Source organism: Coturnix japonica, chromosome 2 (genome assembly GCF_054131305.1).
Source record: "Coturnix japonica strain WE chromosome 2, WE-NBRP24, whole genome shotgun sequence".
NCBI classification, from domain to species: domain Eukaryota; kingdom Metazoa; phylum Chordata; class Aves; order Galliformes; family Phasianidae; genus Coturnix; species Coturnix japonica.
This window is the reverse complement of record NC_140664.1, coordinates 69,960,058-69,987,372: the sequence shown is the minus strand read 5'-3', so window position 1 is coordinate 69,987,372 and position 27,315 is coordinate 69,960,058. Positions and strand designations below refer to the sequence as shown.

The following is a 27,315-nucleotide window of genomic DNA, read 5'->3' as shown; positions in this document are numbered from 1 at the left end:
GCTCTTTTCTGAGGACAAACATTAAGGATTTCTTCAGAAAACCTGGACTAAAGTTATGTTTTGAAACACAATGCTATTTTTTTTCCAGTGCTATGCAGACACAAGAACGTTATTTTACTGAATAGGTGGTTATGGGATGTGTTGACATACTTCTGCTACTAACTCTCAGTACAAAATTCAGTGAGAAGCAGAACTATTGAAAACTGGTTGGTAACCTATCATTCAGGATAACACAAGTGAACTCTCAACATTTAACAATATTCATGCTCCAGGCAGATTTTCATCCATGTCAGGGACATTTGTACCAGCATTCTTCTCTGTTGATTCCCCACTGTCCAGTGACTTGTTTATGCTGTTGCCTTTATGTCAACATGGGCATCAACAATATATCTCCTCCACTTACTTTCATGTGCCACGCTATTTTGTAAGCTGTATAGGAATCATCCATCCATAGAACTTCTTTCAAGTTTGGTTAGAACTCCTCAAACTTTTGAGAAGTTAGGAGCAAAAGAGAGGCATGGTGTACACAGAGATCATGATCTTTCAAGCCAAGTTTCCTCAGGAAAATAGGCTAAAAAAGGTGAATGGTGGGCGTTTTTTCAAAGCTAGTTCAAATAAGGAGATACATTGTATATCCTGTTCAGTATGCCTTTTTTAAACTATTGGAATGCAGTCGCATTCAGAAACAGCTATAAATACTTCCCATAGAAACAGCATATAGTTATCTTCTCCTTGCTCCCAGCCAAACTTCATCTCTCCAAATGTAAGACAAGAGGCTATTTTGGAAACTCAACTTCAGCAATGTGTGTATTCCAGTAGTTTGGAAAAGGACAAGATTGTGAGAAACAAAGGCAGCATAAAATGCTGTTCTATCATTATTTAGAGTTCCCTTCACTGCTAAGAAAAGGAGCAATTTTAACCTCGTAGAAACCAGGATGCAGAAGCTATCCCTTAGATAAAACCTCGGCAACCCGAACATAAAGCTAATTCAACATTTCACACCTGTCTGAAACCATTGTTTGCAAATTTATCTCGCTGTAAAATGAGAGCAGCTTGTTTTCAGAGTGCCTTTGCCTTGAAAAAAAGTTGATTCATGCTTTTGCCACCTCAAAAAGAATAACATTTTTTCAGTAATGGCATTCAAGGCTTCAGAAAACAGAGCTTGATGAGCACAGCACAGATTCATAAGGTGCACAATCAAAAGTTTGAAGTGATTGTTGATTTGAGAGAGCTTTTGTCCGTAAGCTAAGCTGTAAGTTTGCAATTGCAAAGCAAGAGGCAGACCCAGCAGCAAACTTCTGTGTTTTCTGTTAAAGCAGCTACAGTAAGCCTATGATCTGACTCAGGGTTACAACTTTCAGCTTTATGTCCATGGAGAAGCCGGGGAATGCATGACAATGTCAAGTACTTGTAAAATCATTCAGCTCTTTTCTAATACTCCCCAGTCTCCAATTTCAAGTTTGCAAGGCTGACATTTATTTTCTTTTATTAAATGCAGCCATATACTCTCACTGTAAAAAAACATGCTTGAGAAAAGGACGAATGAACTGCATGCACAGCTCCTGCAACTTAGCTGTGCTGGCAAGACCAGTGGCTCACACCAATATTGCACAGAAAATAAACCATGAGCAATGTCTTCCCAGCACCTTCATGCAGAGAATGGAACCAGCCAGAGTTAACTGCAAGAAATTCATTTTAAAGACACCCTGTAGTACAACTTTGCTTCCACCACTGGCAAGGAAAGTGGCAAAGCCCTCTGAAAAGTAAAGGGTGTGCAGCTCTTCCCACAAGCTTCAATTCCTTCATGATTCAATTCCACAAGACTTGATAAGGTCATTCTCCTGTATAATAGAAAGTTCCGTTCTAAGGCCACCTGTGCTGGATCAAACCCATCAGGAAAGTGCTGAGCTGTTGCAAATTCAGTTTGTTTGCACAAACATGTTTAGAAAGAAAAAAAATAAAAATAAAGGGGTATCTCATTTCTATTGTATATGATGCTGGATTAAGTACTGAGTGTCCTCCCACAGCTGGCACAAATCCAGCATAAATTCCACACTGTGTGTTCTGCTTAATTTGACACTTGATCCAGATCATATTTGTGCTGCTTGATGACTCAGTATTAATGAACAAGAATCAGATTTAGGAAGATTCTTCCAGCCTAAGGTCAATCAGGGTAATTATGATCACTTAGCTTTTTAATCTTCCATTCCAGAGACAATTTCTGTTAAAACAATGCAGACTCACCAAATTTTAAAATGCTTATCAGTCATATTTCAGCACACTCCCCATTTTCTCTCAGTCCCCACAACTCTGCCCCAGTAATCCTCAGCGATTACTGGATTTTATTAGGTACAAAAAGCATATCATCCGAACGGTGATTTCTATAAGATGTTCCCTTTAGCTCTTCTCTCCACCTAATGGAGACACCCATCCAAATATGAATGAGGTAAAATAGCATGTCTATAAAAATAATGACTCTAACCAAGTTCAGAAAGAATATTCATTAATAACTGATAACTTAGTGAAATGCTGTACAGAGAGGGCTTATGCTGATTTTCTTCTAACAAGGTCCTTTTCACTGCTGCCCTCTCCTCTGGAGATGTGCATATGTGATAAACCTGGCAGGTTATTCTACTCCCATCAGGGTCATCCACAGAAATCCCTGCATCTGAGATGAAGGGTACCATTTCAGCCAGCTCTCCAAATCTGTCCTTGACCCTGCCCTGCAATGAGCATTGCCTTCTCCTGCATGAATTTTCTCTGGAAACAAACCCCAGATTTGTCAGAAATAGAAGGTAATAGGAATTATCCTTCTGAGACCGGCATTAGAAGTTTCATTCATACATACATGCTATTTATTTCTATGCAAGAGCTCAAACAAATGGTTTAATCAAAACAGATCAATCAAATAATAAAAATATTTTGATTTCTATAGAAATAGAAATTAGGTGTTTATGCTTTAACTTAGCAGAGAACACCAAAAGCACCAAAGTCCTCACCTGGGCAACAACAGCACTGACTTCTAGGTTGTAGGTTCAGTCTCCCATTAATGTATCAAATCCATACATAAAGTAATGAATATAGAACTGAACTGTATTTTTATGGTCTTAGATCTCGCCCAGTCAGGTAGACTTGGATCTAAGTCATTAACTCAGTGATCTACAGGAGCTAGCAATCAACCATAACCTTTTCACTATAGCAACAAGATAATTTATACAATAAAGAGTAGTACATCAAGTCTGATGGTTTTATGATTGCATCTCGGGCTATTCATCAAAACAGTTTCTCAGACATCTAGACTTGGTCTATTTTTGTTTAGAGTTGATTTCAGATATGTTAAGTCAGAAATAAGTAATGTTTACAGCTTGTCTTCATGGCAAATAAATAATTGAAATATTCATTTATCTTGAGCCATCTCTACATCTGCAATGAAGAACTTTCAGAGCAATTTATATCAAAGCCAAAAAAGCTGACAAGAATGTAGATGCATATACTCAGCTTACCAGAGCAATAAGTCATTATGACCACAAATGAAACCAACTTACTTACATACTTATCTCAAAAATGGAAACATAACTTATTTGTTGATGAAAACCCCTACTGCTGAAAGTCAAGTTTTTAGGATGAGACGTTGAATTTATAATTTGATATCCACAGAGTATTACTTGTGGTGAGTTCATTTATTTATATGAGCAGAGGTATCACTGCTGTATTTCTGTGTTTCTTCTAAACAGTTCCAGGCAATTTTGGCAATGTTCTCAATTACTGCATAACACTGTCACCAAACAGGAAGGTGCTCTAGCATAGGAGAGGCTGAGATTTCAAGCACTGTACTCTTGTGGAAGTGTCTGAGGACTACAGAAAGACCTTTACTGATGTCTCCTCCACTTCTGCACAGCTCACAAACAAGACTCCTTTCTGACAGGCAACACCATCATCAAACTTGAGAATGTGACAAAGTCAACTGCAAAGCTCCCAGAGTAACACAGAAAGCTCCACCGACCCTATGTTTGCTAACAAGCATGTTAAAAATATGCCAAAGATGCATCAGAACAGTAAAACAGAGTTGAATTGCTGGGCCTACAGTGAATTTCTCAGCCTTCCTGTGGATCTCAAAACAAGAGTATTCACAGTCTACCCCACAACACTTGGCAGTGAGAGAAGCTGGCAGGAAGCCCTGGGACTGCTCCACTCCTTGGGAATAGAACACTTGCCAAAGGGAAGAGCTACAACCACCACTAGGCTATTCAGGCACACGAAAAGCACATAAAGCTATTTGAGGAAGAATACACAGGTGCTGGTTTACTTAGTGCTTATTTCTCTAACTCCCACCTTCACTTTCACTGCCCATATCCTGGTTAAAATACCATTATGTAAAAAGACACAGCAAAGAAGATAATTGCCCTCAGGTGGCTGGTTTATTTCAGAAATAACAAACTTAAAACATACGTTGCACTGCAGTCTCGTAAGTCAGCAGGAGCCAGACTTCTACTGAAGACTAATGCATTGCACACAGACTCACTAAAGCATTACACAAACCTGAAAATCTCCATGTCCATCCATTACTTATCAATGAACAGAGGTAGGTAATACTTGTCATTTATCCAGTTACTTGCAATGAAAAGGCAAATAATGCCTCTGAAGGCTGTCTCTATACTTTAAACACCCCAGATGTATAAATGCACACACAAGAACCAATAATGTAAATATACTTCCCCATTCCTACAGCACAAATCAAAAGAGTGGAGAAATTTACCACTTAGAAGGCCAGAGAACTGTCCAAGAGTTTCTAACACAACAGCCTATATAAAGCATATCACTGATGTTCAGCCACATGCACTGTGTCCCTTCCTTAAAAGTGCTGCTGTGCATACATACCATCATCAACATGTTCCAGAAGTTTGCTCATCCAATACAGCATTGCCTAAACTGCAGAGAGACGTGTTTGTCTTACAGCACCATAATAAAAATGTGAGTGACTCATGATGCTCCTTGCTGGCAGCACAAGGATGATGCAACAGAGGAAAAAAAAGCAGCCAAACAGGCACATAAGCACAGCTCTGATGTTTTCTGAGGGAAAACTACTATAATACGGTCATAACATTCTCCTCCAAGAACAGCCTATTCTGAGGCCCACCTTTTATCTCCATGCTATTTTCATACGTGCATCCTGTTAGGAACCCCAGGCAAAGAAAATAACCCCACTACTCAAAGCACTGTGCAGGCACAGAAGTAAAACTGATCCAAGCAGCATGTCTACGCCAATCTGCCCATCATTTTCAGAGCAAGTAGAAAAATTCTCCTCCACAAATATGGCAGCCACAGCATTTTTGCCATGAACTGGCTGTGTTTCAGTATCACCTTCTCATCCACTCTGTTCATTCTGAGTGAGCAGCCCTGCACTCAGAGTTGACATTTCTGCTGCAAGAGTAAGGCAGAAGGAAAAATACCCTTCAGAAAATTGTTTGCCTGTTCATGAATCTCAGCCTCTCTTAGTAATGGCAAATACCCTATGCACAAACAAAGCCTCTTCTGCCTGTATCCCTGACTGACTTACCTTGATGGAGAATTCCCCAAATACTGAAAAAGAATACCTTCCCAGTTTTCCCAGGAAACCACACTTGCCTGAGAAAATATAAAGCTTTTAAAGGATTTTGGATCCTGGAGAAGGAAAGACTTCTCTGGATATTTAACAAGGGAGTCAAACAGAAGAGCAGCCCCAAGGATCACAGGTCTCAGCAAACAGACTAAAACCAGGCCTTTAAAACCTCAACACGGTAGAAATTCCCAGAAGGCCCTTCTGCTGGTAAAAGGAAGCTGCACACTTATAATTAATGTAAAACTTAATTAGAATCTCTGGGAAAAAAAGAAATAAAATCCATTTGGAAGCTGTGATAACAATTATTTATCGTTTCTATTTCTAGAAGAGACATCAGAGCCTAATTCTTGGAAACATTCAACAAATGTACAGAAATCAGGTTCTGTTTGCCAGCATAGAAACATTCTGCAGGGTTTTCAACCTCTCTCATCACCTGTACCCTGTCAACATTGGAGATATACAACTGAGTCATTGCACAGCACAGCTGCTGTTTTGGGATCTCCACCTGTTGCCTCCTTTGTATGCTTTAACTCAGTTCTTTCCCACCACCACCACCACGTAGCTGGGAGATGAGATCTTCCCAGACAGTGCACACCATCTGTATTGCTTGCTAGCCACAGAACAGTGCCACAAGCCTGGTACAGAAGCCCTGATGCCTTGCAAACCAGCTGGTACCTCATGGAGCACTGGAGGTTGTCCGCGCACCAAAACCTCAGCCTCACATGAATAGAAAAATGCTCCTAGGAGCCACCTACTGGCTTAAGCTTTCACATGTCCGCATCGACTTGGGATCTCCTGGGCAGAGAAATCTCCTAAAAGTCACTCTGCCATCCCAGGCACCTCCTAAACTTCTCCACTCACCACTGGAATCTTCTGAGCAATCACATACAAACTCCTTACTTAAGCAAAGTTAAGCATTATAGGTATATCTAATAATGAAACTCTAGCATTTCTCATTCTCAGTGTGCTAGCCAAACATTATCTTAATTTTCTAACATTCAGACACTAAAAAATAGAAAACATTTTATAAGTCAAATATTATTTTCATGTTTCGTAGTAAATATGTGGGAAAAGTGGGAGAAAAATCCAGACCATACAGCAAACTGAAGTGCCATGATTCAAAGACTCAACTCCAAGGCTGGAACCGTTGGGTAAAGATGCCAAACTAACTCCCAAGAGCCGGGTTGGAAGAGGATAGATCACACTGGAACACTGCCACTGGGACAAGAACATGTGAGATATGTGTGGACAACCCCTCAAAAGAGAACTGGTCTTCCATTAGCACAGCATGGTCATGTAAGCGCAGACCCTTGGGCAAATACAGATACATTGCAGGTGGCAAAATGGGAGACAGCAGATGATGATTATGCTGCATCTCATGCTTGGATGGATTACATTGCATCCCAGCTAAGCGAAGGTCCAAAGGCAAAGAAGGGCTTCCAGCAGTGTTGTTGAAAGAGCGGAGGGATAATTAGAGAGAGGAAAAAAAAACCAAACATGTTCAGCAGAAGGTGTTACCTTTCCAGGAAAGAAGAATTTTCTGGCACAGGGAAACAATCACAACATACATTAGTCCCCCATCCTGAGGGCATAACCCCATTGCATTCACACTGTACAGACAACAGCCCCTGGTGTATGTAATTCACATCCCAACTCAGAGGAACAGCATGGCCAGTACGTGCAGGTCCCCACCTTCAGAGCCCAGCATTTCACATGAAGGGAACAGAAGTGCTCCAAATGCGCCCTGGTACCTACCAACTCATACACAATGTGGATAACCAGTGGAATAAAAAAAAAAATCAAATGCATCTCTAGCAGACACTAAGTATAGCAAGACATGCACTAATTTTGAAGTGATATGGGAGACAACGTCTACCAGGAAGGTCTTAAAATCAGCCTCTGTACACTCTGTAGACTGACTGCAGAGTATTGGGAAACCACTACAGAGGAAATGAATCATGTTTATCCTACTACACTTTGCATGGCAGATGATTTCCAGGACATTCCAAGAGTTTACCAAACAGAGCAGAGAGGGGTACCAAAGTAGAAAAACAACTTTTATCATAGTTCTGGAGGCTACAAATTCAAATAAAAGAATGGAGATAAGACCCACAAAGTCATATTATTGCACCTGGCACATGCTGTACTTTATTAGCAAGGTAGACATGAAGTTTGCTGACTTGTAAACCAAGTTAAAGCTATCATTCTTCATAACATCTTCCAGCTACAAGGGAGAAGATGGTATCTTTAATATCTATGCCCTGTTGATTCATGATCCTTGAGGTCCCTTCCAACCCGGGCCATTCTGTGTGATTCTGTGTGTGAAGGAGAACATTTTCTGAGTGGCAGTCTTGTTGGGCACAAAATTCATAACCCAAGGTGTCTAAAACTGCTAAATTTAGAAAGTCAAGTAATAACAGTTCCATGTGGGCCAAAGGATGAGCTAAGGATGAGGGAAGCAATATATCTATTTAACAATTGAAAGAGTTGGGAATGTTCCCACAGTAAGAACAGACTTAGCAAATTCTCTGCAAGCGGGACACTTGGATGCACGGAATATTTCAGCTACAGCAGTAATTCCACTATATTCTGTGCTGAAAGCAGAGGTCAGACTTAAGGGAATTATATTAGACATACAGTCAGACAAGGCATGCACCTCAGGGGATAGCTCCTTGCACAGATATAAACACATCAGCTGCATGCAATCTTTTCTTTTCAAGATGCTACATCTGCCTCTCCTTTCTCTCTACCTGTCTTTTTATAAAAGAATCTGATGTTGTGCCAAAACACCAGAACTTTCCTTCCTACACATGATTCTGCACTCAAGTAAGAAGGGAGAAGGCTGCATAACTGCTCCCAAAACAAGCCTGTATGGCTCAGGGAAGAAAAAGTAGTACCCCCATTGAATTTTCTATCTATATTTGGAGTCAAGGAAAGGAGAAAGTCAGACACTCATCAAGAAGTCAGATACATGCTGACTCCACTGTAAGTAGCAGAGAAATTGAAGGTAGCTCAGAAGCTATTTTCTACCATAACTTATACAGTCTGATCAATTCATTGTTGCAGCTGAGGATCAGAAATAAGACTCACTGTATTTTAGAGATGACCTCAAGTCACAGACATCCAGATACAAACTCCATTGAAGCTCTCTATGAATCCAAGGCCAGGTCTTCAGTCTATAACTGCACTGTTTTCCATGTGGCAATGAAACTGTTTTGAATCCAGTAGAACAGGTTCCAAAATGCAGAAAAAAAAGGTCAAATGGAGCCAGGCAGATCTGGTGGCATGCCCCACTAGGAGCACTTACTTAACCCTCTACCTTTTACCAGGTGACTTACCATTAATTGGTGGAGAAACAAACACAAGTACAGTGGCAAAGTGCCTTTCAGGACAGCCATATGACATTATACACTGCTTGTTTCCACTTCCCCCACAGTTAAGTTCCTCTTTCCATACCTGTTTATTACCACAGGTTGGTGGACCTTGTACAAATTTTGACTCTTATTCTTCATCTGGCTCCATGTGCAAGAAAGCTGGACATCTGCTTGAAAGCTACCAATTTCCAAGCAAGCTCTGGGAGAGATACCCACATGAGTGATGTCAGCTGCCTAACTTGGGTGATCAAATAAGCGTTAGGCTCACTCTAGAAAAAGAGGGCATTTCCTTCAGCAGGTGATTTGAAGCAGTGGCCTGAACCAGTCCCTCTCACCACAACCCATGTATGGAGCTCACTCTCCAAGTGTGATCATACACCTTCGATTACTTGGGTATTGTGAGTTCCCCCCCAACCTGGGCATGCAGGCAGTGATTCATTTGCACAGCCCTGAACAGATCTCCTGAGGACTTCAGATGAAAATTTCCATGTGCGGGGCCCAGCTGATTTGCTACAATGACCACTGTGCTGCTAAAAACCTACTAAAACAGAATCCCTTGTTGCTTTTTGGAGAGCCCAGCAAAAGCTGGAAGTCTCCACCCTGCAGACACGTGTAGCACCAGCTGAGTTCCCCCAGAGAGAAAGAAAAACGGTGCGGCCAAGTCCAGGCTGGAGCAAGTTTTGAGTTTTTTTCCATTCTCAGCTGAGTGGCAACACATTTGAAAAAGCAGCTTGAACAAGCCCTTATTCCGGGATGCAGGGAGCACACACACATGCTTCATTTTAGTTCACTCCCAAAGCAAGCTCTTGTATTATGAAATCTAACCACAATTACACTTTCACAAATACTGCAGTGTCAATATCCCAATGAGTCCCAAGTCTGACTTAGAAAAACAGAAGTAAAAAGGAATATTTACAACTAGTCTTACTCATATTGAGCACAGCCACAAAGCAAGCGTAGGAAGAACTGATTTATAGAAACCAAGGAGTTGATACAGCTAGAATAGTTCCAGACTGATGAAGGACTGCAGCTGCAGATTACTACTGCTTTGTCCACTCTGTCTTAAAAACTCCTTTGCAGAAATGTGAGAAGGTTCAACTTCTACTGCCATATCACCAACATCTGACTCTGATGTCATGGGCCAACATAATAACATAGGTACTTTTGGAGCAGCCCTCATATATATACTTTAGTATGTATATATATATATACACAAGTATATTTAGTATGTATATAAAATATATACACAAACTCAGCTTAGGTTTCAAACCAAAACTTGACTCACCTATTTTTCCTGGTAGCACTGACCAGTGAACACTAGCAATTTAATAGCAGCTCGTTCTCTTTGTTTGTTTTCCTTTTATGTTATAACACATTTGTAGTACATACTACTGTAGCAAGGAATAATAATACAGTAACAGAAGTTGGAGCCTGGGTACCTGCTGTCTACACTTGGCTGTGCACTGACACACTTGTCACACCTTGGGTGCAACTTGACTGCTGCTCACCAGCTGAGCTACTCATAAAATAGATGCCCTACATATCCATTTCAAAAGGGATTGTGAATTAGGGCTTCCTAATGCTTTGAGATCCTGAAAAGAATGGCTGTGTACCAGGTGCAAAGTATTTAATAACCAGGAGCCAGAAACAGAATGGTTAGCTAATGGTAAGAGTTACACCATTTGTATGAGGAAAAATGGAAAACACAAAAAAGGTGGGCTTAGCAAGCTAAGTGCCCCTGGGTGATCTGTACCTCTGAATATTAAGCCAGCAGTTTCAGTTCCAGGCAGTGCACCAGTCTGCCTGCAAACTGCAATGAGGTACAGCTGCTCACTATGCCAGGAGATCCAGAGGATGAGTCTGGCCAGTGATCTTGTGTTTTTTTCTTTATTAGGCACTGAGTGGTGACAGCATCTCTGGACATTGAAAACATATGGAAACCTGCAGACATATGACTGCACTGAACAAAAGAAAGATGGTTTTACTTCTGAACCCCCCAGGCCTCCAAACAAAAGGCTGTGCTAATGTTCCAGCAAGATATCCTGGACCAAACGCACTCAGTTCATTGGAACAGACAGCAACGTTTTAAGTTACTCTCACAGAATGTACCTAATTATGTCATCACAAACTACAAAGGCTGTAAGAACACATGCTACAGCCAATATCTTGACATCATGCACACATGCTTAATGTCTTACTAAATCTTACAAGTATGCGAATAACATCTTTGTTTAACAACAAAGAAGCAATGCAGAGTTGTCTTAATCATTTTATGTGTAAGATAATTTTTTTCTAGAAATCCATAATCATGTGAATCAGTATATTTCTGCAACATCCCAAAAGCAGTGCTATCTCTCACTTGCTGTTTTTCTTTACCCAAAAGAAGCTTTTCAACATACTTTACCAGGTATAGTCTCTGTTTTATGTTTTTATTGTTATTCTTTTAAAAATAGGGCTGTGATTAACTAAAATAATGTAATATGTCCAAAATAACTATGGTTAGTAACAACTAGCAAATACTTTCAGCTGCTTCTGTGAGAAGTCCAGCAAGCAAACCCATTGGCAGGCATAATGTGAGTGTTAGGAAATATTTGTGTAAATCAGATTTGGACATGAAATTCTACATATTTGCACCCAAATTCTGATTCCAAGCACTAGCTCAATCCAGTCACAGCAACCAACACAGCTCAAATTTGTATCCTGTGTAGTCATAACAAGCTGCTTGAGAACAATTTACAGATCAAGATGTAATTTAAAATGCTAAATACATTCATGAAAACACTACACTGCTCAGAGATCGTTTAAGAATAGAGAAACAAAGCCAAAAGCATTAAGTATAATATTCTTTAAAAGCTCTTTCCAAGATGATAGTGACTCTGAAACACTAATAAAATCTGATAAAATACTTGATAAATATGAGGACTAGAAACATGATAAATATAAATTGAATGTTCCAGTTAGCACATTTATCTTTTACACAAATACCTTCACATTTTACTAGATCTCCAACTCTTGAATTGGAAGCATTCAACCATTTCCACATTTTTGATGTATCTGGCTGGTAGATAAACTCCAAATATGCAGTCTTGAGTCAAATGATAATGTCTACTGGGTACATGTTTTATATTTAATTATCAAAGCAAGTAATTTAGGGCAGACCTTTAGCATTTTAAAACTACTATCCCAGCAAAACTTCTTATATTTATCAGCATTTTGATTTATGGGTGAGTGGTTTTCCCTTGCCAGTGTAAAAGATAGGGTCTAAACTCAATGGACAGATGAAGAGATTATACATCACATTTTATACAGCCTCCTCCATCACATCAGATGAGTCACTGACCTTTGGGAATCTGCTACAAGCAGAGTGAGTGTAAGCTCTCTCCTTCCATAAGTAGAGAGGACCAGAAGTAAATTCCCTATTTAGATATAACCTCAAGAACTGCAAAGTTGTGAATATGTCAGTGAGATGAATAAATTCCCTTTACCTGGAGAGTAGTATTTCAGGGCCACAGCTAGGAAATATTCAGAAGTGAAAAAGGATATTTGAGGTATTTATGGCAAATATGAGCTAGACCTAAGAATACAAAGTATAGCTTGGTGTATAGGGCCTCAAAAAAGCATATTTCTGAGCAGGAAGACATATTTTTCTTAAAGTCTCAACTCTAAAATGATTTGCACTGTTAATTCAAGGCCTCTCAGATATATTCCTTCGGACAACAGATATCACTAAGAAATGTCATGGACTAAAATCTTCATTTGATCAGTGTAGAGATGACACATGAGAAAAGAATACAGATTGGAAAGTCAAGGAAAAGATCAAATCGGATTCACAGTGGTTCCAGAAAACCAACACTCTTCCTAAGTGGAAACGTGGCAATATTTAACTTCCAGTCTCTTGACACCTACCAAATTATCGTGTAAGATTCACTAGAAGGGGGCATGTCTCCATTGCAGACTTCTGTAGTGAAGATAAAGCAAAAAGATACTGGCAGATAAGTGAGGCACAGACATGCAGAAAGAGACATGCCCCAGGGGCAACAGCAAAAACAAGATTTCGTCTTCTTCAATCTCCAGCTGTCCAGCCTGCAGGCACTCACCTCTCCAACCTTTGGGCACACCAGTAAATGGAATATGACAGCTACGTGCTTCCTTCTCACTCCCTTCCTTTAGTATTGTGAGCAGAAGGTAAGAAAGTTGGGCCAGAATACCAGTCACTGGGGCTGAAGACCAGAATTCCATTGGGCTTTATGATGTCAAGGTTACTGTCTCTATGGTTATATGCTTCTCAGGCTGTTTGCTCTGACAATCTTCAACACTAATATTCCCATATCAGCCTTCATTTGGTAATTTAAGTTTTAAGCCACCTTGAAACCTATGTAACAATAGATGCAAGAGAAAGAAGAACTTTTTTGGAGTCCACAAACAGCACATTTACACAGCAAAAAGTTTTAGAAGACAGAACACTTTATGTTCAAAATGCTTTAGAAGTTAGAAGACCCTAAGAGAGTGAGTACTATTAAACTTCAAGAAGCAGAAAAGTGACACTGAACTAACAAAATGTACCAAAAGATTTAACATATTACAAGCTGAAGTGCATAGGAGTTAAGTTACATAGGATTAATTTTTTGTCTGATTGTAATTACTTGTTCTAATCCTCTGAAGACTTACATTCAGTTTTGATAAGTCAGTCTTAAATCTCCACCTAAATTAATCAAGACACTTTGAACTGGAATACTCCACAACAAGTAAGAATCTTGCACTCAAGAGTTGCAGTCCTACTGCTGGTGGCATCTAGCACAAATGTGTGATGAAACCTTATCCTGCTTCACTTAGCAATAATGGTCAAAGATGTTATAGCTAAGCATATATTTCCAAAAGTACAGCAGAGAATAGGAAAGAAAAACACCTGGTACCAGTTCACACACCTTGAAATACTATACATATCATTACACCTGAACTACAGAACATGATATCCAGAGAACTTTGATTTTTGATTATATTTCATTCTATCTGATAGAGTTGATTAAAATTGGATAGCAATTTCAGCATCAAAAAGCTACAAGAGAACACATGCTTAAGCATTCAACTGAGCAAGGAATTTTATTACTTAGCTAATAAAAAGTTTTAAAAACATAAAACTAGTCAATCGACCTATTATCTTGATCTCCAATAAAAGAGCTGTTAGACTATTCTAGCCCTAACCTAACTTCAATGGCATGGAACAGGGAAGACCAGAACAGAGATCCTTGCAGGTGGATGAACAAAGCAAAGGGCTTTATTAAGCACACATAGGAATGTTAAACAGACGCTTCACAGTCAGATGAGCAAGTAGTTGAAACAGGCTGCCCAGGTAGAGTACACAACCCCCCTGGAATGATCTTCAGGGTCTTTATCAACCTAAATTATTCTATGAGTTCTGAGATTGGAAGTGTATTAGACTGATCACAGTGAACCGCATCCACACTAAATAAGTCAGGTCACACAAGAGACACAGCAAAGGAGCTGCCTCCCAAACTCTCCTGGCTGCATCACCTTGATGCAGTGGTTATCTTGGACATTTCTAAACTTATGACTTGAATCAAGCAAATCAAACCCTTCTAAGAAATTCTGATTCTTCTAAACAAAGGAAGATCGAGATTTTGAGAATGAAATCTGAAATGGGCCTGAAACTGGGAATGGTACTGGATATTAGCAACACAGATAAAACTAACTTACGCAATGGATTCCAACTGCCTGATTAAGAAACTTTTTGTACCCTTTTAATGGCTAATATCACTACATTCTCATGGATAGTCAATTAGAAAATATACAAAATGTGCTCTATCTAGAATCCTCCTAGTCATGTTTGCATGCTAAACATGCAAGTCATCACTTGATTTCATCCTTCAGAAGTGGTTGAACTGTACAGAACTGTCTGTTCAACAACCTACTTCTTGGAGTTATCTTTCAGTTGCTGACCCCCGCAGAACTCTGCGAGTGGGATATTCCCATCACGTCCAGCAATGCAGTTAACTGGGAGGCTCATTAATGCATCTGCACAAAAGAAAAATGTTTCCATTATTTGACATTTTTACTAGAATAAGCATCTTTTAGGAAAAAGAAAAAAGAAAAAAAAAAAAAAAAGCTTTTCATGTGAGCAGCAGAACAAAGTCATTAGCTATTCCAGAGCATTTTAAATTCCCAGCCTGTAAAAGGAGAGAAGTGCACATTCCCTTCCCATGCACAGGGAACAGATAAAGATGACAGGAATAAGTAGGTATGTATACAAAGGAGTCACATTAAAGGAAATACGCTTAGACCTCAATAAACATCCCTTTTGGTGCTGAAGATATACTTCAGTGTATAGTAGCATGCAGTGTTGCAAAGTAAAAAAATAAGTCTTACTAAAGCTTGGTAGTCTTTGTTGTGATCAGGGATAGCTAAATGAATTACAACAAAGAAAAGAATTTGCTTCGGAGAGAGCTTCTTCTTATCTGAGTGTCGCTGAACTATGCAGCTGTCATGGACACCTAACCACAGATCTCAGCAGACAAAAGACAAAGAAAGGAGCATGACATTTGCCGTTGTGGTGTAGCAGAACAAGCAGCAGCATGAGTCATCTCCTTATTCTTGCAAGCAGGTAGAACAATTACAATATCCTTGCTTCTTCATTCAAAAGGACAGAAGGGGAATAAAATACATGCCCAAACCCATTCTTCTGTCTTATAAAGCTTTGACTGAAATCAGATTTTTAGCAGGAATTGCAGCATTTCACTCACTTAGCATGTTCCAACTACAACACATAATCATTAAATGAAGAAATGTAGTAACTTCAAGCAAGTATGGTGAAAAAAAAAACAAAAACAGAAAAGGACAGTTCTGTCGAAAGGGACCAGATCACCTGACTGACCTCTTCAGGGCTAACAGAAAGTTAAAGCACATTAATGAGGGCATTGTCTCAATGACCCTTAACACTTAAGGCACAGGACATCAACCACCTCTCCAGAAGCCTTCTTCAGCATTCGACCACTCTCATGGCACAGAAATGTTTCCCAGTGCCCAGTCTGACCCTCCCTTGGCAGCTCTGTGCCATTCCCATCCTGCCATTGGTGACCAGGAGCAGAGCCTGGTACCTTTCACTGCTCCCCTCCTCACAGAGCTGCATAGCAATGAAGTCACCTCTGGGGCTCCTCCAGCCTGGACAGCACAAATGTCCTCAGCCTTTTCTCACAGGACACACCTACCAACCCTGTTATCAGCTTTGGTGCCTCCTCTGGAAGCCTTCAGTGACGCTAACACCCTTTCATATTGTGGAGCCCAGAACTGAGCACAGTAATATATCAAAACCTGTGCATTCTCCTGTTAACCTCTTCAGGTCACATCTACCTATTTTATGTGCTACAGTGCTACTGCAAGCAAAGCAATAGTTTGGTATGACACTCCTTCACTAACAGGGCTTGACAGAAAAATGCCTGAGGTAACAAGAACTATTATTGAGGCACAGAGAACGAGTGCCTTCCAAGTGCTTCTCTCAAGATCAGCCTCTGGAGTACTCATGCACCTGGCTTTGCCAGGGAGGTGTGGTACCATGGGTGTTTCTCATGCCTGAAAAGTGAGTCATAACTTGAGTCCACTAAAACAAATGTCATGAAAGGTGATTTTTTTCATTTCCTTGCCACCTTTTGGTATATTTCTGTGAGGATGCCCAACTACTGGAACAAAAATTACAGCCACTGTTGCTGCCCAACTATCAAGAGGGACACATGCTAACACAGGTCGACCACAGCCTTCTGGTTGCAACCATCCAACCAATACTTTAAACACTGAATAGACCAGACTTCAAATCCTTATTTTCCTAAATCAGAGATAAAGATGTGGTGAGGGATGATGTCAAACACCTTGTAAAAGTCCAGGTAGATGACACCAGTTGCCCTTCCTTTGTAAAGAGCTGCTATCTCTCATCCATTCCTATCTCTCTAAGGACAGTTCACCAGGCATCTCATCCAATAATTTCTTAAACAGCTGGAAGTTCACTTTTCCAAAGTTCAGGGTTCGGACTGCTCTTTATTAGGCCCATTTTCCTTGAGATCACAATCTCAACCAGGGCACTGCTGCTACAGCCCAGACTGCCTCCAGTCTTTACCTCTTAAATGACTTCCTCTGCATTGGTGAGCACCAGGTACAGTAGCACTACACCTCTGATTGGTCTGTTTAGAACTAGGAAGTTATCCTACAGAAGTCTCCTGGATTGCCTGCAACTTCCATGTTATTTTACCAGAAGATATCCAGGTGACTGAAATCTCCCATCAGAATGACAGCCTGCTAGTGGAACATCTCTTGCAATTGAAACAAGATGTCCTTTATCGATCTGGTCCCTAATTTTAACCCACAAGCTTTCAACCGGTCATGGCTGTTTCTCAGAGGCAGCTCTTTGCAATCAATCCACTTCTTAACATAGAGGGCAACTTCCCCGCCCCTCATGTCCTGTCTACCCTTCTAAAAAGCTTATAGCACTTAATCATAGCATTCCAGTTGTGCGATTTGTCCTAGTACATTTCTGCGATAGCAATTAAGTCATAGTTTTCTAATTACATAATGGTTTCCATCTCTTTCTGCTACAGGTCAAAATGAGAAGCTAGGGACAACAGATGCTATGTAATGTAACATACAGAGGAATAAATTTATACTAATTGTGGTCTATTAACTCTGCTGTCTTAGAGAGTTAAAAGCAAGTCTACTTTGATGTGCTAGCTAAAAGTTTGCTGCAGAGAATCTGATGCACTGCACAGAGATATTTTTTGCTGAAAAATGTTCATATTATCTTGCATTTGAACTACCCCTCTCTCCAGACATGCCACTACAGAATGGTATAACCACATGCTAGTCTCATTCATATAAAAATTCACTACCTGGACAGTTTGTGAAGAAGTCTATATTCTGTTAGTATGCTGCATGTCCTAACATTACAAAAAAAACAAACCAAGCGTAGATCAACATTACTGATGATAACTCAGGAACTGCTGGACCACCACATGCTTTCATAGTCTTGCTCTAAAACTGCAGTTGCCAACTTTTAAAAATAGACCATAAATAAATTTTTTGCTGTTGATTCTGTGTATAAATGTAATAAACCATGTCTTCCTTTATCAAAGAAGATTAAAAAAAATACATATGTATAAATTGGAGTAAGTAATAGTTTTGGCAAATAATTTATGATGTGAGAGATTTAGAAAGCCGTCATTAACACCTGAGCTAAATTCACTCAACTGAATTAAGACACCACAAAACCACCTATAGCCTACATAAACATAAGAATTTCTGATTGCTTTGGTGCTCTGCAAGATCATGGAAGAAGCTGACATTTGACAAATCTGTATGAGAAGAAATAATTAGACATTAGAATAAGAATTAGAAGAAAGGAGATGACATAAAAGTAACTCAAGATTATTTGTGATAGTTTTGTGATATTTAGGCAAATTTTAAGATACAGTAATAGAACGAGGAGAGGAAGCTCATGAACTGTGACGACTTGGGCCTGGCAGAGCAGGACAATTCCATTGGCTTTCACTTCATCACAGGATTAAGATCAAAACTGACTTTGCTGTTTTAAAAACCCTCCACAGGCTTACTCTTGCCAAGCTGTGATCTGTGACCCTGGTGTTCAACAAGCACTGGCTTTCTTTCCAGCTTTTCAAACATTCTCACTTCCAACAATGCAAAAAGCTCTCTATTCCACCACTCTGTAACTCATATTTTGTGTTTCAATAATACATCAATTCCACCCACACAAACAGAATTCAACAGAAGCACACAAAAACTACAACAATCTCTTCACCTTGTTTTCCTCTTCATTTCTTCCTCCTTTTACAATTGTTTCCCATTTGCCTTGGTATCTTCACTGATGTCCAGACTGCAAGACTACTCAGACAAGGGAACATGAAGTACTCCACTTTCACTTTCCATTTTCTATGGTATGCAGTTATCTCTACACTCATTCCAGACTACATATGCTATCCTATTTAATCATGGAGTGATGGGAGATACTATGTGAAGGATGCTTTACAAAATAAAAGATATCATCTGTATGTAATAAGAGAGCAAAAAAATGATACAATAATAAGACCAGAAACTACTAAAGATGGGAAAGTGTAGTAATGAAATATATTTCAGTGCACTGTAATATTTTTTTCCCCACTGACAAAACACATTCTGTAGGAGTAGTAAACTCTCAGTGACTTTGCTGGACTTTATATCCGTCCCAAGAACCCACAGGGTGAGGGGTTTAGTAATGCTCTAGAAGAGCATAATAAGAACTAGATCCACATCCATATGTTTCTAATGTGAAAATAACTTTCATGAATTTGGAGTCAGTTATCTCAAGTGTTTCTCAAATCAAAGTATTTCATTGCAAGGACTCTTAACAGCACTATAGTGTTTGAAAAATATTTGTGCTGGCAGGTTTTGACTCAAAGGACAACCTATGCTACCATCACCTCAGTAGCCACCTGGATAATGGAAAACAATCCATACAGGTAATAAGTTTACAGAATGGCTTGTGTTGGAGAGGACTTTAAAATCATTGAGCTCCAACCACCCTGCTGAGGGTAGGGTTGCCACCCACCAGCTCAGGCTGCCCAAGGCCCCTTCCAACCTGGCTTTGAACACCTACACGGATGGGGTAACCACAACTTCACTGGGTGGCCTGTGCCAGTGCCTCACTGCCCTTTAAGTAAAGCATTCCTTTCTAACATCTAACCGTAAATTATAATCTTCTCTTGTTTTGCTTGCAGTAGAAAACCAATAGATGGTAATTCTACACCAGGTACTTGTTACATATGGGATACTTAACACAGGTAGAGAGGAAGAATATCACAAGTCTGAATAGGACACTGCATGTCCAATTCCTCAAGCAGAAATTAAAGGCAAGTCAGCAGCTCTGTCCTCAGTTTGATGTATACAAATTTTATCTTCTTCTTCCCTAAGTTGTAGCACTACTTTCTGAAAATAGTCACTATAGAGAAGGAACAAACTAGACATTAAAAAGCAGGATCCTTGCCAACAAATAAAGACGGCAAGCACTCAGCAAAAGCTGTAAAGCAGCACTCAGTCCCATAGCAAAAAAAGATGACCACTGGCATTTTGTCCTGTGGGGGAAGGGAAGCTAAGAGGGAAACTTGAATATTATCTGGTAAAAGAGGCACTGGATACAGGAATGCTGTCAAGTTTGATAAGGAAATTTCATATGAGGCACTTGATATATATATATATAGTCAAACTGTAACTTCAGTAAGCATCTGTTCCAACCATAGATATAATGGTTAACTGAGGCCTCTCTGAGGACATTGGGACCCATACCACATTATAAGGCTTTCATGGTAAGGCTCTGGTAGCAGAGGTTCTGCAGAGGTGGCCTCTGTGAACACAGCCTAGAAGCTGCCCCATGTTAGAAAATATGTTGAGAGAAGCAGACCTGCAGCCAGCGAGGTTAGTGCAGAAGGAAGGCAGGAGGTGCTCCAGGGGCAGAGCAGAAGTTCCCTGCAGCCAATGGGCACCACATGGAGCAGATCTAACATGTAGCTGCAGAGGAGCCCACAGTGCAGCAGTGGATGTGGGTCACTTTGGGAAGGACAGCATCCTGTAGGAAGGATGCAGTGTGGAGAAAGGGCAGAGAGTAGCCATGGAGGAGTGGCAGTGACAAAGCATTATTATAGAATCACAGATCTGTTGGAGTTGCAAGGGACCTCTAGAGATCATTGAGTCCAACCCTCCTGCAAAGCTGGCTCCCTACAGCAGGCTGTATAGGTAGGCATCCAGGTAGATGCCTGGACTGATGTTCCCCATTCCCTTGCACTTCTTAGGAGGAGGTAAAGAGGGTGGGAAGGTGGAATGTGTTTTAATTCACTGTTAGTTTCTAACTGCCCCAGTCTATTAGCAACAGGCAATAAATTATATTAATCTCTCTACACTGAGTCTGATTTGCCCATGATGGTAACTGGTGAGTGATCTTCCTGTCCTTATCTTAATCATTTATTCATTGCTTCTGTCTAGAAAAATCACAACAAATGATGAACTGCTAAACACCTATACAGATATTTGGCTGAGAAAAACAACCCAGAACTTATAAAACAGAACCAAAAATAGGCAAAGCTTGCTCTGTTATGTGTTGGTCCATGTTATCAAATCCCCTAGAAACAAACTCTTGCTCTTTTCTTCAACTTTTTTTAATCCTCCATTCTTTTTTCTTTCTGCTTTCTTTTTTCTTTTTTTTTTAAAGCTAACACCAATGCAATTCAGGTACTCTCTGAAAACAAACAAACAACAACGAGAACAAAAACTCAAAAAACCCAACAAATCATTAACTGAGCTCAGACTTAACAGCTTAAGAATGTAAAGGATAGTAGTAATAGAAAGAAAAGATTTAAAGAGCATGGAACTATTACAAATAGTCTTGAGAGAGCTGAATGTGAAATCAACCAGAAAACAATCACTCTATATCTATACACACAAAGTACTAAAACCAAAATGAAGTCCTTAGCTTTGTGAAAAAATAAATAAATAATAATAATAAATAAAACAAATAAAAAACACTCCCCAAAACCACTTTGGGGGAAAGCATTTATTGCAGCTATAAAGTAGATAATTTGTTTTCTTTATATTAAGTGTAGCTTTGATTGAATCTGTAGAATTAAACACTAATGTTATTGTAAGTAAAACACGAGGAACTGGAATTTGTGTTTGGCGTATGATCAAGAAATAAGTGAGTCACAAAGTCGAAGGATGTGATATGCCTTTATATGGCTTAGTTAGAGTTACTTTTGATGCACTGTAAAATAAAAGTATTCCTTGTGCAAAGAAACAAAAATCTTTTCAAGTATGCACAGAGGGCTCACGCCACAATTGTCTGTATGTATAAACTCTCCTTGCAAACAGATTAACACATATAACATATCTGAGGTTTGGCTGAACATGCTGTGTAGGTATAGCTGACTAACAGCATGTTCTCAAATACTTTGTAACTAATTGCAGGAATGCATGATTTCATTATTTTTTACAGCATTTTAGATGACCTATTATAATCAATCATGCCTATAAAATAAACTGACAATCAGGACAAAGCCTAGTCTTTCCAGCTCCCACAATTCCAATCATAAACATTAGAACATTTGCTAATTTGGTTAAAGTCCCAGCTCCTGAAAGTTAGTGGTTATGTGAGAGCCAAAACTTTCATTTAAAACTGACACTGGTACACACAACATTAAAATCATGAGCCAAGAGTCATCTTGAGACTCAAAAATCAGAAGATACTTTAAAAGTGGTGCTCCGGGACATGATTTAGTAGAGGGTTGTTAGAGTTAGGATAGTATGGTTAGGTTGGGGTTGGACTTTATGATCTTGAAGATCTTTTCCAACCTGAGCTATTCTAAGATTCTGTGATAAAATCCTCATAATTAACATTGATAGCTTGTTTGTTTTGCTGCCTCACATGACTCAAAAGCCAATAACACACACATTTTTGAGAATTAACATCAAATCTTTTAAATATCTGGGGCTGGTGGTACCAGAAAACAGGCAAGAGTTTAAATACCAGCCCAGTGACCACCTCATTCTGCAACACTTTCATCTCTTCTCTCTGTATCAAAGCCAAGAAGAAGCCTAGGCTAGTAAATGGAGCCTGGTGGTGACTGATAACCCAAATTTAAACTGATAAGGGTTAAAATAAGGACAGCATTCACTATCAACGATATTAACAGGACAGTAAATAGGGAAAAGACAAGAATAATTAAGTAACAGAGATGAAGAGAGAGCTGTAAGAGAAAATAAGCATCTTCAGCTTGTGTGGAGGATGTGCTCTCCACCTATGGAACCACCATTGAACATGATGTAAATAATGCTCATGCTGCAGTGGTTCATGAGAGCCACAGCAAACCCATCACACAACTGCACTGTAGCTGCTCTATTTACCGTTCTGATGTATTCCTTTTCCTCGCTAGCTACACAGATGCTTTTTTATTTATTTTTTTCTGCAAAGATAATGTAGTCTGCACCTGTTGCTACTAATTATGATTTAAAGTGTAAAAAGCAAAAGACAATAATATATTAATGGAAAACCTACTGTTAAAATAGTTTTCATTTACTTGCACTGTATGTGGACCTTTATGAATCTAAGTGGACTTGGGATGAGACAGTGAAATCAAATTGGAGCCCCTCAGGTCTATACAGAAGATTATACTCAATTAAATGTTCCTCTTTTTCATATAAGGATGTGCAAACGATTATATTCTCACTGCAGGTAACAGTGTAGAGTACATTGCAGGCAGAGTATTCCTGCATCAACATACACCCAGAAAAGGGAATGTCTGTAAAAAGAAGTGTTACTAGCAATACCTCACGTTTATCTATACTACTTTGTTCTATCTGGCTACATGAGCTAGAAGTTCAAAGCAGAAATCTCCCAGTTAGAGAGCCTCAGTGGGAAAGTAAATCACAGACAAGGATAAAACATTTCTGTTAACAACACAAAAATGTCATTAATTGGTAAGATGTTCTTTCCAAGCCTCAATCAGAAGTTACACACAGATAAGCTATCCAAGGCACTGTAAGATCTTCTGAAAAAAAGAAAAAGGGGCTGGGGGAAAAGGGAGAAGCAAAAATAATAGAATGGTTTGGATTGGAAGAGACCTTAAAGATTACCCAACTTCAACCTGTGCTGAGCATGGTTGTCACCCAGTATATCGGGCTGCCCAGAGCCCCATGCAACCTGGTCTTGAGCACTTTCACGGATGGAGCATCCACAGTTTCTCTGAGCAGCCTGTGCCAGTGCCTCACCACACTGAGTAAAGAATTTCCTCCTAACATATAACCTAAAGCTCCCTTCTTTCAGTTTAAAGCCATTCAAGAGTAGTGTTCCCCTGCACCAGCAGAGATGACTAACACACTTCAGGCATGTCTCATTTCAGGATAAGTTGACATTGAAATAGTACTTAAATACACAGACTTTTCTATAGTTTCAACATTTTTCTATTGTTCCATCATAGGAACTTAGACAAAAAGATGTAATTACCATTTGGAAAGTGCTACTGAGATTATTTCAATCCAGAAAAAAAAAACAAAAACAACCACAAAAAAAAGCCCTATCAAAGTAATAACTGACAAAGTAACACAGGCCCACAAAATCACAAGCACTACTGAAGGGACAGGAATCACTGATGTTCTTTCTCATTCTCTCTCTCTTGTTCTGTTGCCCTGGAAAAATACAGGTGAAGAGAAAAAAAAAAAGTAATGAAGGTAATAAAGTCTGTTTCAACTCACTAAAACATGGTTCACCACAGTATGGAGAGCAAACAAATGCATATCCTTGCCAAAGGGTTCTACAGATGCTAAAAGCTGGAGGGAAAACTAGATATATTTCTGGAAGATAAATCCTATGAGAGTCACTAAGACCACAGTAATCACAACTTCCAGCTAAAGGAAAGGCCAGGTGGAGATGTGGGAATGTTATGGTGAAGTATCACACACACCTGCTCTTTTCTTACCCTTTGTTGAACACACCACTTGCAGCCTCAACTGGAGAGAGGCCACTGAGATAAAAGGACATTTACTTGAAGCCGGTATGACCAGTGACATATCCTTAAAAATCAAATCAGGCACAAGTTGTAGGTTCCCACAGAAAACTTCTAGCAGCTTCCAAGTTCAGTTAAACCAGTTGTTGTAACTCACTTCTAGATGATCATGAGACCAGGGAGGAAGGGAAGAAGACAGACTGATTAGCCTGTAGAATATTGAGAATGTGAAGCTCCACCCAAACTGTGCAAGTAGAGAAATCTGTATGGATATGTGCACACTAGAAGACTGCAGAGTAAGGAGCAAGGCACTCTTCTCTCCATAGCAAGAGACAAGAAAGAAGGTTATCACCCAAAAATCCAAACCTCTCCCTTGGGTACACCCCAACAGCCAGACAGTGGGAGCTGTGTAGCTACTTAATACAGCAGATTTTGAGTGTTATGATTACACATATTTAAAGGGAATGCACTCAACTGCTGGATTACTTATGTGTAAGAATGAGTATTGCCAGTTCAACACTTATCCTTCTTGCTAAAATTAGAAAAATACAGTTACATGACTTCCATGCAAAATTATCCTAAAATATCTATCAGTATATGTTGAAGAAAAGATATTGCATGATGACTAAGTACAAGTAGAGCTTGACTCCAAATGGCAAGAGACAAAATGCTTGCCTGGTCACCTATGGTAAGAGAGACTTTTCCATGTGACAACATTTCATCTAAAAGCTGAATCTAATACTTTGTTGATGGAAGAGAAAATCTAAGCAAACAGCGTTTATAATTTTCCAGATATGATGTACTACTATGATGTACTACAGCACCGGCTTCGTAAATCTATTGCAAATATCACTGTCTGCCTTAACTTATAATTGTGCAGGCCTCTGGACTGCAGATCTCAATTCCTGGCGGGCTGCCTCATAGCCTTCTATCAGTGTCTTCTGTATGGTTTTGAAAATACCATTCAACTCTTTTGAAATGGTTGCCAGTTCTTTAACTGAAGTTATATCAAGCAGGAGTCTGGAAAGAGTCTATATTTAGAGTCTGATTACAGTTTAACCCTAGTAAATTTAAAGCAATTTAGTTAGAAAGATATTTACAAACAAGTGCTCGCTTCAGTTTTGAGTGGAGATTTTTAGTTTACCCTGGAGCAAATCTGAACTAAAACAAAAGCGGCCATTCTCAGACACAAATGTAAAGCTGATTAGAGTTCAAAAAGTGGCTCTTCTAACGAAGGCATGGCTTTCCTTCAGGCCCTTAGACTACTTGTTACCAAATCACTCCTTATTCTTTGTCTTTGATTTCATAAATGCAGTCAAGTAACTACTTCAATTTACAGAAGCACCCAGTGTCTGCAGATGTGTGTTTGTCTGTCCAACTGGAAAAGTGCAGTCCCTCTGGGCAAAGACAAACAGTGTGAAAGATGCCAAGAGGAGTTAAACAATGAATTTCTGTGTCAGGCAAACTCTGCCTACTTCCCAAGTTAAGCAGAAATCTTGTCGCAATTAACTGTGTAGAACTGACCTCAACCTCCTGCACCTCAGATTTTGCTGCCACTGATGGAACAGTTTGTTATATGAGTATGATCTATTACACATATGGCTTTAAAATTGGCCCACCACATTTTAAATTTCGCCGTGTACAAAACATTAGTGTCTTTTCAGGAATGCCTGGAGTCTATACAGGAATACCTGATGGAATAGTAACCCAAAGTCTGTGTGGCCAGAGCAACCCCTGCACTGGTGGTGAAGGAATGGCTTCTGCCAGCACAGTTAATTCCACTTAGGGCTGGTATATCATCTTAGCCACAAGTACTGAAGCACAGGACAGACAAGTGTTTCAACACTCCTGGCTAGGGATCTTGCCCTCAACACACATACTGATGCTTGAACATGGTCTCCTGGCTGTCTATACTCCTGTCCATCTGTTGGGATGGCACCAAGCCAGCTAACAAGGTAGCATGCCAGCTTCACTAGCACAAATGTGCCAAATTAAGATAGGTTGTTTTGAATGCACTGCTTTCAAAAGATTGCAAGTGCTGAGTAGAAATTGTCTCAATTGAATGAAAAAGATCAAGAAACTTCTGCGCAGTCCCAGCTCTCCTATGGTGATTTTAGGTTTAATCTCCCATTTGTCTTCAATATTCAAGCATCTTCCCAAACATGGAAAACTGAACAAAGTTAGTGAATCTCAGAGAATGCCAGGCAAAGCAGGTGGAATTTAAACACTCTCTGGTAAGACCATTACATGCCTGCAGGAGGTTCTCTTACTCCCTCAATACATCCCCCTTGTGTCTTCAGAACACTTTCTCACTAAAATCTGTACATTTCTATGCAGGGTTTTTCTTTTCACTGTCTCCCTTTGAATTGGCTCTATTCCTACATACTTCAAGAACAGCTCTTCCCATAAAACAAAACTGGCTTTCCATAACAGCTATTAGCCTCTTAAATAAAATCACAGTTCTTGTTGATGGAGCAAGTAGACAGGAAACCCTTCAAATCCAGTAATAGCCAGTTAACCTGAATTTTACCCTGAGCTTGAAAACTACAGAACCAACTCAGGACTTTGTGACATTTTTGCATTCACAAAAGTGGAACCTTCCCTATAAGCAGTAATCTAGAAGTCCGCTAGCCGGATTCAGTCCTTGAGACCAACAAGTCTGAAGAGTCACAATACATGGGGATCCAGAATTCATCTAGCTGACCATCTGCAGCCCTCCAGAAATATTGGGATTTCTCTCAAAACAGTCAACTGACAAAGGCTCTGCCTGCCTATACTCATACCAAGTTCCCAGAGTCATTAT

General features: G+C 39.7%; 1 long non-coding RNA gene across 17 annotated transcripts in view; it reads right to left on the bottom strand.

Moving 5' to 3' along the window:
- The window catches only part of LOC107309719 (uncharacterized), a 268,792-nt gene that overhangs the window by 147,636 nt on the left and 93,841 nt on the right, over window positions 1-27,315 (bottom strand). The window contains exon 1 of one of the 17 annotated variants that reach the window (XR_014942740.1): window positions 4,879-4,965. The exons of the other annotated variants lie outside the window; for them this stretch is intronic. This is a non-coding gene — a long non-coding RNA (uncharacterized LOC107309719). Of the gene's footprint in view, window positions 1-4,878; window positions 4,966-27,315 lie in introns of those variants that run through there. 17 annotated transcript variants of the gene reach the window in all.